This window comes from Heptranchias perlo, chromosome 11 (assembly GCF_035084215.1).
Source record: "Heptranchias perlo isolate sHepPer1 chromosome 11, sHepPer1.hap1, whole genome shotgun sequence".
Taxonomy (NCBI): domain Eukaryota; kingdom Metazoa; phylum Chordata; class Chondrichthyes; order Hexanchiformes; family Hexanchidae; genus Heptranchias; species Heptranchias perlo.
The window spans coordinates 78,080,844-78,089,445 of NC_090335.1; the positions used below are offsets into that span (position 1 = coordinate 78,080,844).

At 46.1% G+C, this 8,602-nt stretch overlaps 1 pseudogene; it reads left to right on the forward strand.

Annotated features, from left to right (window-relative positions):
* The first annotated feature begins 5,218 nt into the window (after window positions 1–5,218).
* On the forward strand, window positions 5,219–5,486 carry LOC137327033 (cyclin-dependent kinases regulatory subunit 1 pseudogene; annotated as a pseudogene).
* Window positions 5,487–8,602: the final 3,116 nt, after the last annotated feature.

The window sequence follows — 8,602 nt, forward strand, 5'->3', positions numbered from 1 at the left end:
TCAAAGTTCTGCAGTCCTGCCACATCCAGTCGTGAATGGTGGTGGACAATTAAAAAACTAACGGGAGGAGGAGGCTCTGCAAACATCCCCATTCTCAATGATGGCGGAGTCCAGCACGTGAGTGCAAAAGACAAGGCTGAAGCGTTTGCAACCATCTTCAGCCAGAAGTGCCGAGAGGATGATCCATCTCAGCCTCCTCCCGAGATCCCCACCATCACGGAAGCCAGTCTTCGGCCAATTCGATTCACTCCACGTGATATCAAGAAACGGCTGAGTGCACTGGATACAGCAAAGGCTATGGGCCCCGACAACATCCCAGCTGTCGTGCTGAAGACTTGTGATCCAGAACTAGCTGCGCCTCTAGCCAAGCTGTTCCAGTACAGCTACAACACTGGCATCTACCCGACAATGTGGAAAATTGCCCAGGTATGTCCTGTCCACAAAAAGCAGGACAAATCCAATCCGGCCAATTACCGCCCCATCAGTCTACTCTCAATCATCAGCAAAGTGATGGAAGGTGTCGTCGACAGTGCTATCAAGCGGCACTTACTCACCAATAACCTGCTCACCGATGCTCAGTTTGGGTTCCACAAGGACCTCTCGGCTCCAGACCTCATTACAGCCTTGGTCCAAACATGGACAAAAGAGCTGAATTCCAGAGGTGAGGTGAGAGTGACTGCCCTTCACATCAAGGCAGCATTTGACCGAGTGTGGCACCAAGGAGCCCTAGTAAAATTGAAGTCAATGGGAATCAGGGGGGAAACTCTCCAGTGGCTGGAGTCATACCTAGCACAAAGGAAGATGGTAGTGGTTGTTGGAGGCCAATCATCTCAGCCCCAGGGCATTGCTGCAGGAGTTCCTCAGGGCAGTGTCCTTGGCCCAACCATCTTCAGCTGCTTCATCAATGACCTTCCCTCCATCATAAGGTCAGAAATGGGGATGTTCGCTGATGACTGCACAGTGTTCAGTTCCATTCGCAACCCCTCAGATAATGAAGCAGTCCGAGCCTGCATGCAGCAAGACCTGGACAACATCCAGGCTTGGGCTCATAAGTGGCAAGTAACATTCGCGCCAGATAAGTGCCAGGCAATGACCATCTCCAACAAGAGAGAGTCTAACCACCTCCCCTTGACATTCAATGGCATTACCATCGCCGAATCCCCCACCATCAACATCCTGGGGGTCACCATTGACCAGAAACTTAACTGGACCAGCCATATAAATACTGTGGCTACGAGAGCAGGTCAGAGGCTGGGTATTCTGCGGCGAGTAACTCACCTCCTGACTCCCCAAAGCCTTTCCACCATCTACAAGGCACAAGTCAGGAGTGTGATGGAATACTCTCCACTTGCCTGGATGAGTGCAGCTCCAACAACACTCAAGAACCTCGACACCATCCAAGATAAAGCAGCCCGCTTGATTGGCACCCCATCCACCACCCTAAACATTCACTCTCTTCACCACCGGCGCACTGTGGCTGCAGTGTGTACCATCCACAGGATGCATTGCAGCAACTCGCCAAGGCTTCTCCGACAGCACCTCCCAAACCCGCGACCTCTACCACCTAGAAGGACAAGAGCAGCAGGCGCATGGGAACAACACCACCTGCACGTTCCCCTCCAAGTCACACACCATCCTGACTTGGAAATATATCGCTGTTCCTTCATTGTCGCTGGGTCAAAATCCTGGAACTCCCTTCCTAACAGCACTGTGGGAGAACCGTCACCACACGGACTGCAGCGGTTCAAGAAGGCGGCTCACCAACAACTTCTCGAGGGCAATTAGGGATGGGCAATAAATGCCGGCCTTGCCAGCGACGCCCACATCCCGTGAACGAATAAAAAAAAATTAAAAAAAATATTTGGCCTTTGCCTCATGTATTCACCCTCTACTTTACAGTCAGTTATTTGATTTTCCACCAGCTCAGGGGACACACTATGCTGTAATGTGACCAATGCTTGGCTCACCTCCGCCTTGTTCTGATGAGGTTTGAATGTTACTGTACTGACTGCTATTAATATTTTAATTAAAAAGCACCAAACATTGGGATCATTTAATTTTCTTTGCTGTAGACCAAAGCCTGCGGATATCCTAAATCCATAACCTGCCTGAACTATATGAAAATGTTGGTCAATTGAAAACTAAATTTGTTCTAAGTGTATCATAAACAAACATGGATCACTGTCAGTCTTGGCTGCAACTGGTTAATATTTGCACTTCAGGGCACAGATGGAAGCTTCAGGGCACAATTATACTCTCAGCCTTCTTACACTCGAACAACTTGGATCATCCACGTAACCTTGGCAAGAACAACTCACGTGCCACAATCTCTGGACGTTTCACAGTGCCTGACTCTTGCAGGTATTTGACATGATTTGAATAGTACGAATATAGTCCCACATCCTGTTACATGTGGTGTCGGAAGAAAGGTGCTTAGAAAATAGTGCATTTGGCACTTTATCTCTGAGGACAGGCAGCATGCTGTTTTATCAATTGACAGACATGCAGCCGAACCTGGTTCTATTGTCCCCCAATAACCGCAGCAGGGTCTACTTGGTCGCGATCAGGAGCTAGCCTCAAACCAGTCGGGCTCAGTACCGACATGGACCTTACGGAGGAAAGGGAGGTTAAAGGAAGGACAGTCTCAGGAGGAGACCGAAGGTACAAGGGAAATGCTGTCTTACGGTAAACTATGACATTACAACAAGGGAGTGAAAATCAAATGTAATATTAATATCAAGAAGTTTTTCTTCATTTAATATGATCAACGTTCAGAATGGACTTCCCAGGAACGGAGTGAAGGAAAGTACTCTGGGCACTAAATGGTCCAATTCCTGAGCCATCAGTGGAGCTTACCAAACACTTATTTAATGAATACAGTAACTCATTAACTAATTGGTAAATGTCCCCTCAGATGTAACTCAGTGACGGTACAGTACAATCAGCCCCAGACATGAGATTAGAAATAAGGGGCGCTAAATTGGGCCGTGTAACGCCCGTTGTTTTGATGCTACACGGCCTCTCCGACATCCAAGGTGGCGTCTTGGATGCGCACGCACGTTTCCTGCCTGACGTGCGCCAGACACCATCTTGGTATAGGAGTTAGCGCAGGCGCAGATAACGAACACTGGAATCAGTAGGGAGAAAATGGCTTCAGTGTGCAAAGCTGATTTAAAGTGATAGACATGATTTTGGGACTTAACGCTCAACTCAATACACAGTCTTAACCCCGACCATCTGAACGTGTCTTAGAGTGTCTGGAGGACCCCCACCCACCCCGCAGCGCTATCTAAAGAGACCATGCAGGATTTACAGGTTAGTGGCTGGATTATTGCTTCTGGCTGCCAAGACATTTGTAACTGTTTTTGGAGGTCTCCTACATTTGAATACAGGACACAGGGACATAGCCTAACATTTAGAGCCAGGAGATGCAAGAGTGAAGTTAGGAAATGCTTCTACACGCAAAGGGTGGGAGATGTTTGGGAAGCTCTTCTGCAAACGGCAGTTGATGCTCGCTCAATTGTGAATGTTAAATCTGAGATTGATAGATTTCTGTGAACCAAGGGTATTAAAGGATATGGGGCTAAGGCGGGTTTATGGAGTTAGGTCACAGATCAACCATGATCTCGAGGAGCTAAATGCCACCACCACTTGCTGCCTCCTGATATGCGCCACCTTCTCCTGCAAGAAAGCGGGACATGTGTCTGGGTGATGTGCCTGTCATGGTAGAATAGCTGCCAGTGTGTGTGGCCTGTGAGTTGTGGTTTGGCGGCTTGCAACAGTGGTAATGTGTAAGGATGAGAGGAAGCATCTGATTGGAAGAATTGAGTACTGATGGAAAGAGTTTATTGGTATGTGGGGGATGGGGTGTGTAGTGCGTGGTGCAGTTGATAGGAGACGCCACTTGACAGTTGACCTCACTCACCTTGACCACTCATGTCAAAGCATTGAACTTCTTCCTGCACTGAATCCATGTTCATGATGCTGTGCGCCTGGCATTGACTTCATTCCCCGCTGTCTCCCACTGCCTTTTGAGTATATGTCTGGAGGGCCTCTTGCACACCCCACCCCCGGCCCCCCGCGAATATAGGATGTCCCTCCTTCTGCCCACCTCTTGCACCAAGGTCTCTCGTGCATCAGCAGAGAACCTTGGTGCACGCTCTCACAGGCCTGGTACCATCGGCAGATTGGTGAGATCTGGTGTGCATACTGGAGGATGTGGAATTTAGTAGTGTGCAACCTTTATTCAATGTTTTAACATAACTCATCAGTGTGTAAACATAGGGATGAAACCTGCATCTGTATTTTATGTGTGCAATGTCTGATCTCTGTTCAGACTACATGCAGACAGTAGACTGTTATTTTCAGTAAATAACAGGTACCAGCTACCTTTAAGAGATTTCTAAGAAACATCCGCCCTTTAAGAGATTGATCTCCCTCTGGTGGTGGAAAGTGCGGATTGCCTTGATTCTATGTGCAAGGCCTGGAAAGGAACGTTGATTGCAGGTAAGTGTTCCGGTGGGTCCAAACTTGCGTCCTGCCTGCACAGGGGCCATTGGGCGCGGGGTACCAGTGCATCAGGCTATCCGCGTCCATAAACGGCCCCTATTGAATTTTTCCCCCACGGTGTTAGCTGTGGCTCAGTAGGTAGCACTCTCGCCTCTGAGTCAGAAGGTTGTGGGTTCAAGTCCCATTTGAGCACAAACTGTAGGATTGTACTTCAATGCTGTCACTGAAGGAGTGCTGCACTGTCAGAGGTGTAGTCTTTTGGATGAGATGTAAAACCGAGACCCTGTCTGCCCTCTCATGTGGATGCAAAAGCATGGCACTATTCGAAGAAGAGCAGGGGAGTTCTCCTCTGTGTCGTGGTCAATGTTTGTTGCTCAAACAACATCATTAGAACAGATTATCTGGTCATTATTACATTGCTGTTTGTGGGATCTTGCTGTGCGCAAATTGACTGCCGTGATTCCTGCATTACTGCAGTGACTACACTTCAAAAGTACTTCACTGGCTGTAAGGCGCTTTGGGACATCCTGAGGTCGTGAAAGGCGCTATATAAATGCAAGTTCTTTCTTTAAGTGAAGAGAAATGGGAAATCTGCACATCCCTCTGTCCTAATAGTTGAACATTTTTATGTTTGCACCACAAACAGCAGTCGCTCATTCAACAAATTTGGCAGTTTGGCGGCGCCGGCCCGGAGCGGCGGTTGGGGGAAGAATGGACCGGAACGAGATTTACTACTCGGACCGATACAACGATGGGGAGTTCGAGTACCGTCATGTCATGTTACCCAAGAAGATAGCAAAGTTGGTCCCCAAGACGCACCTCATGTCCGAGACCGAATGGAGGAATCTAAGAGTCAGCAGAGCCCGGGCTGGATACACTACATGATCCACGAGCCAGAGCCTCACATCTTGCTGTTCAGGAGGCCACTGCCAAAGAAAGAGCTCGAAGGAATCTGACAGCCCAATCCGGCCCAGCCCCCCCCAACCCCGACCCGACCCGACCCACGCTGGCAGCTGCACTGGGAATGAATGCCTCTTCCACACGAAGCCTCTCGCCTTCACTCCCACACCGCTGTGTGGCCGGACCGCTTTTTAAACCGGAACTTGGCAAGTGTTTTACGGATCCAGAATTATGGCGGAGAAACTAGACCTCTTCCCCTCTCGAACTTCTTCTCAGATGAGGGGGGACATGATTGAGGTGTACAAAATTATGAGGGGCACAGATAAGATGGATACTAAGGAGCTTTTTCCCTTCGTTGAGGGTTCTATAATAAGGGGACATAGATTCAAGGTAAAAGGCGGGAGGTTTAGAGGGGATTTGAGAAAGAACTTTTTCACCCAGAGGGTGGTTGGAGTCTGGAACTCACTGCCTGAAAGGGTTGTGGAGGCAGGAACCCTCACAACATTCAAGAAGCATTTGGATGAGCACTTGAAATGCCATAGCATACAAGGCTACGGACCAAATGCTGGAATATGGGATTAGAGTAGACAGGGCTGATGGCCGGCGCGGACACGATGGGCCGAAGGGCCTCTATCCGTGCTGTATAACTCTATGACTCTATAAATTTTTCGGTCAGTAATATTCTGGATGGCAGCAAGTTAAAAGTAGTAGGAATGTTAAACATATTTCTGGTACAATTAGAAGCAGCAAGAGATTGTATAACACAGAATGTTTCACCAAGAGCTTCTGATCAGAGAACGGCATATGGAAAATGGATCATTAAATGAGCAGGCACTGAGTGGCCAATTGAATGATAACACAGTTTCTCCATGTTTCAATGACCCTGGCTGGCCTGCTCTACATCAGGAGATGGATCAGCAAGATACTGGCTGCTCTCAAGCTTCGGTCGGATTTTCAGGATTTAAAAGAGTATTGTCTTCAGGAAAAAAGTGTTTGTAAACCTCTTTCTGTTTTCTTACAAACACACAATGTGGTGATGTAAAAAATAGTAAACTATTCTACAGACACATAAATAACAAAAGAAAAATCAGGATAGGGATAAGGCCACTAAGGGATACACACGATAAACTCACAGGTAATGACAGCGAAATGGCAGAAATATTGAATAATTACTTTGCCTCAGTGTCTACCAGAGAGACCAACATGGTGGGCATGACATTAGAAGAGGAAATCAAAAAAGATATAAAGACATTTAAGATAAGAAGGGGGGAGGTAATTGATAAACTGATCAAACTTAGAGAGGATAAAACCCCTGGTCCAGATGGATTGCATCCACGAATATTAAAAGAAGTTAGGGAAGAGAGAGCAGAGGCACTATGACATATATATAAAAATTCATTACAAAAGGGAATAGAGCCAGAGGACTGGTGGACAGTTAATGTGATTCCTATATTTAAAAAGGGAAATAGAACCAGTCCAGGGAACCATAGACCAATTAGCTTAATGTCGGCGGTCGGAAAGATGATGGAATCCTTACTCAATGATCTAATAGAGAAACATCTAGAAACCGAAAATATAATAAAGAATAGTCAACACAGATTTCAGAAGGGAAAGTCATGCTTGACCAACCTTATTACATTTTTTGAAGAAGTAACAGAAAGAGTAGACAAGGGTAATGTAGTAGATGTAATATATTTGGATTTTCAAAAGGTGCCCAATAAGGTAACGCACTGTAGACACATGTCTAAGGTCAGAGTATGTGGAGTCAAGGGACAGGTAGCAGAATGGATACCAAGTTGGCTACAAAACCGAAAACTAGAGTAGGGGTTAAAGGTAGTTACTCAGACTGGAAAAATGTGGGAAGTGATGTTCCACAAGGATCAGAGATCGGACCACTGTTGTTCACCATTTACATAAACGATTTGGACTCGGGAATCAAAAGTACAATTTCAAAATTTGCAGACGATACCAATTTGGGGGGTATAGTTAATACTGAGGAGGACTGCAACAAAATACAGCAAGACATTAATAAACTTTTTTGATATTCCTTGATAATTTAATTTTGTGGTTTCTTTTAGTCTTCCGAATTATTTTTTTCGCCATTGCCTAGATGTTCCCCTACCAGTCAGTCAGTTTAACCTCGGTGGTGGGGAAACTTTTAGAAACGATAATCCAGGACAAAATTAACAGTCACTTGGACAAATGTGGATTAATTAAGGAAAGCCAGCACGGATTTGTTAAAGTCAAATCGTGTTTAACTAACTTAACTGAGTTTTTTGATAAGGTAACAGAGAGGGTCGATGAGGGAAATGCGGTTGATGTGGTGTATATGGACTTCCAAAAGGCGTTTGATAAAATGCCGCATAATAGGCTTGTCAGCAAAGTTGAAGTCCTTGGAACAAAAGTGGCAGCATGGATACGAAATTGGCTAAGAGACAGGAAACAGAGAGTAGTGGTGAACGGTTGTTTTTCGGACTTGAGGAAGGTATACAGTGGTGTACCCCAGGGGTCGGTGCTGGGACCACTGCTTTTTTTGATATATATTAATGTCTCGGACTTGGGTATACAGGGCACAATTTCAAAATTTGCAGATAACACAAAACTTAGAAGTGTAGTAAACAGTGAGGAGGATAGTGATAGATTTCAAGAGGATGGAGACAGGCTGGTGGATGGGCGGATACATGGCAGATGAAATTTAACGCAGAAAAGTGCGAAATGATATATTTTGGTAGGAAGAACGAGCCAAGACAATATAAACTAAAGGGCACAATTCTAAAGTGGGTGCAGGAACAGAGAGACCTGGGGGTATATGTGCACAGGTCGTTCAAGATGGCAGGGCAGGTTGAGAAAGCGGTTGAAAAAGCATACAGGATCCTGGGCTTTATAAATAGAAACAGAGAGTACAAAAGCAAGGAAGTTATGTTGAACCTTTATAAAACACTGGTTCGGCCACAACTGGAGTATTGTGTCCAATTCTGGGCGCCGCACTTTAGGAAGGATGTGAAGGCCTTAGAGAGAGTGCAAAAAAGATTTACTAGAATGATTCCAGGGATGAGGGACTTTAGTTACGTGGATAGACTGGAGAAGCTGGGGTTGTTCTCCTTACAGCATAGAAGGTTGAAAGGAGATTTGATAGAAATGTTCAATGTCATGAAGGGTCTAGACAGATTAGATAGAGAGAAACTCTTCTCAT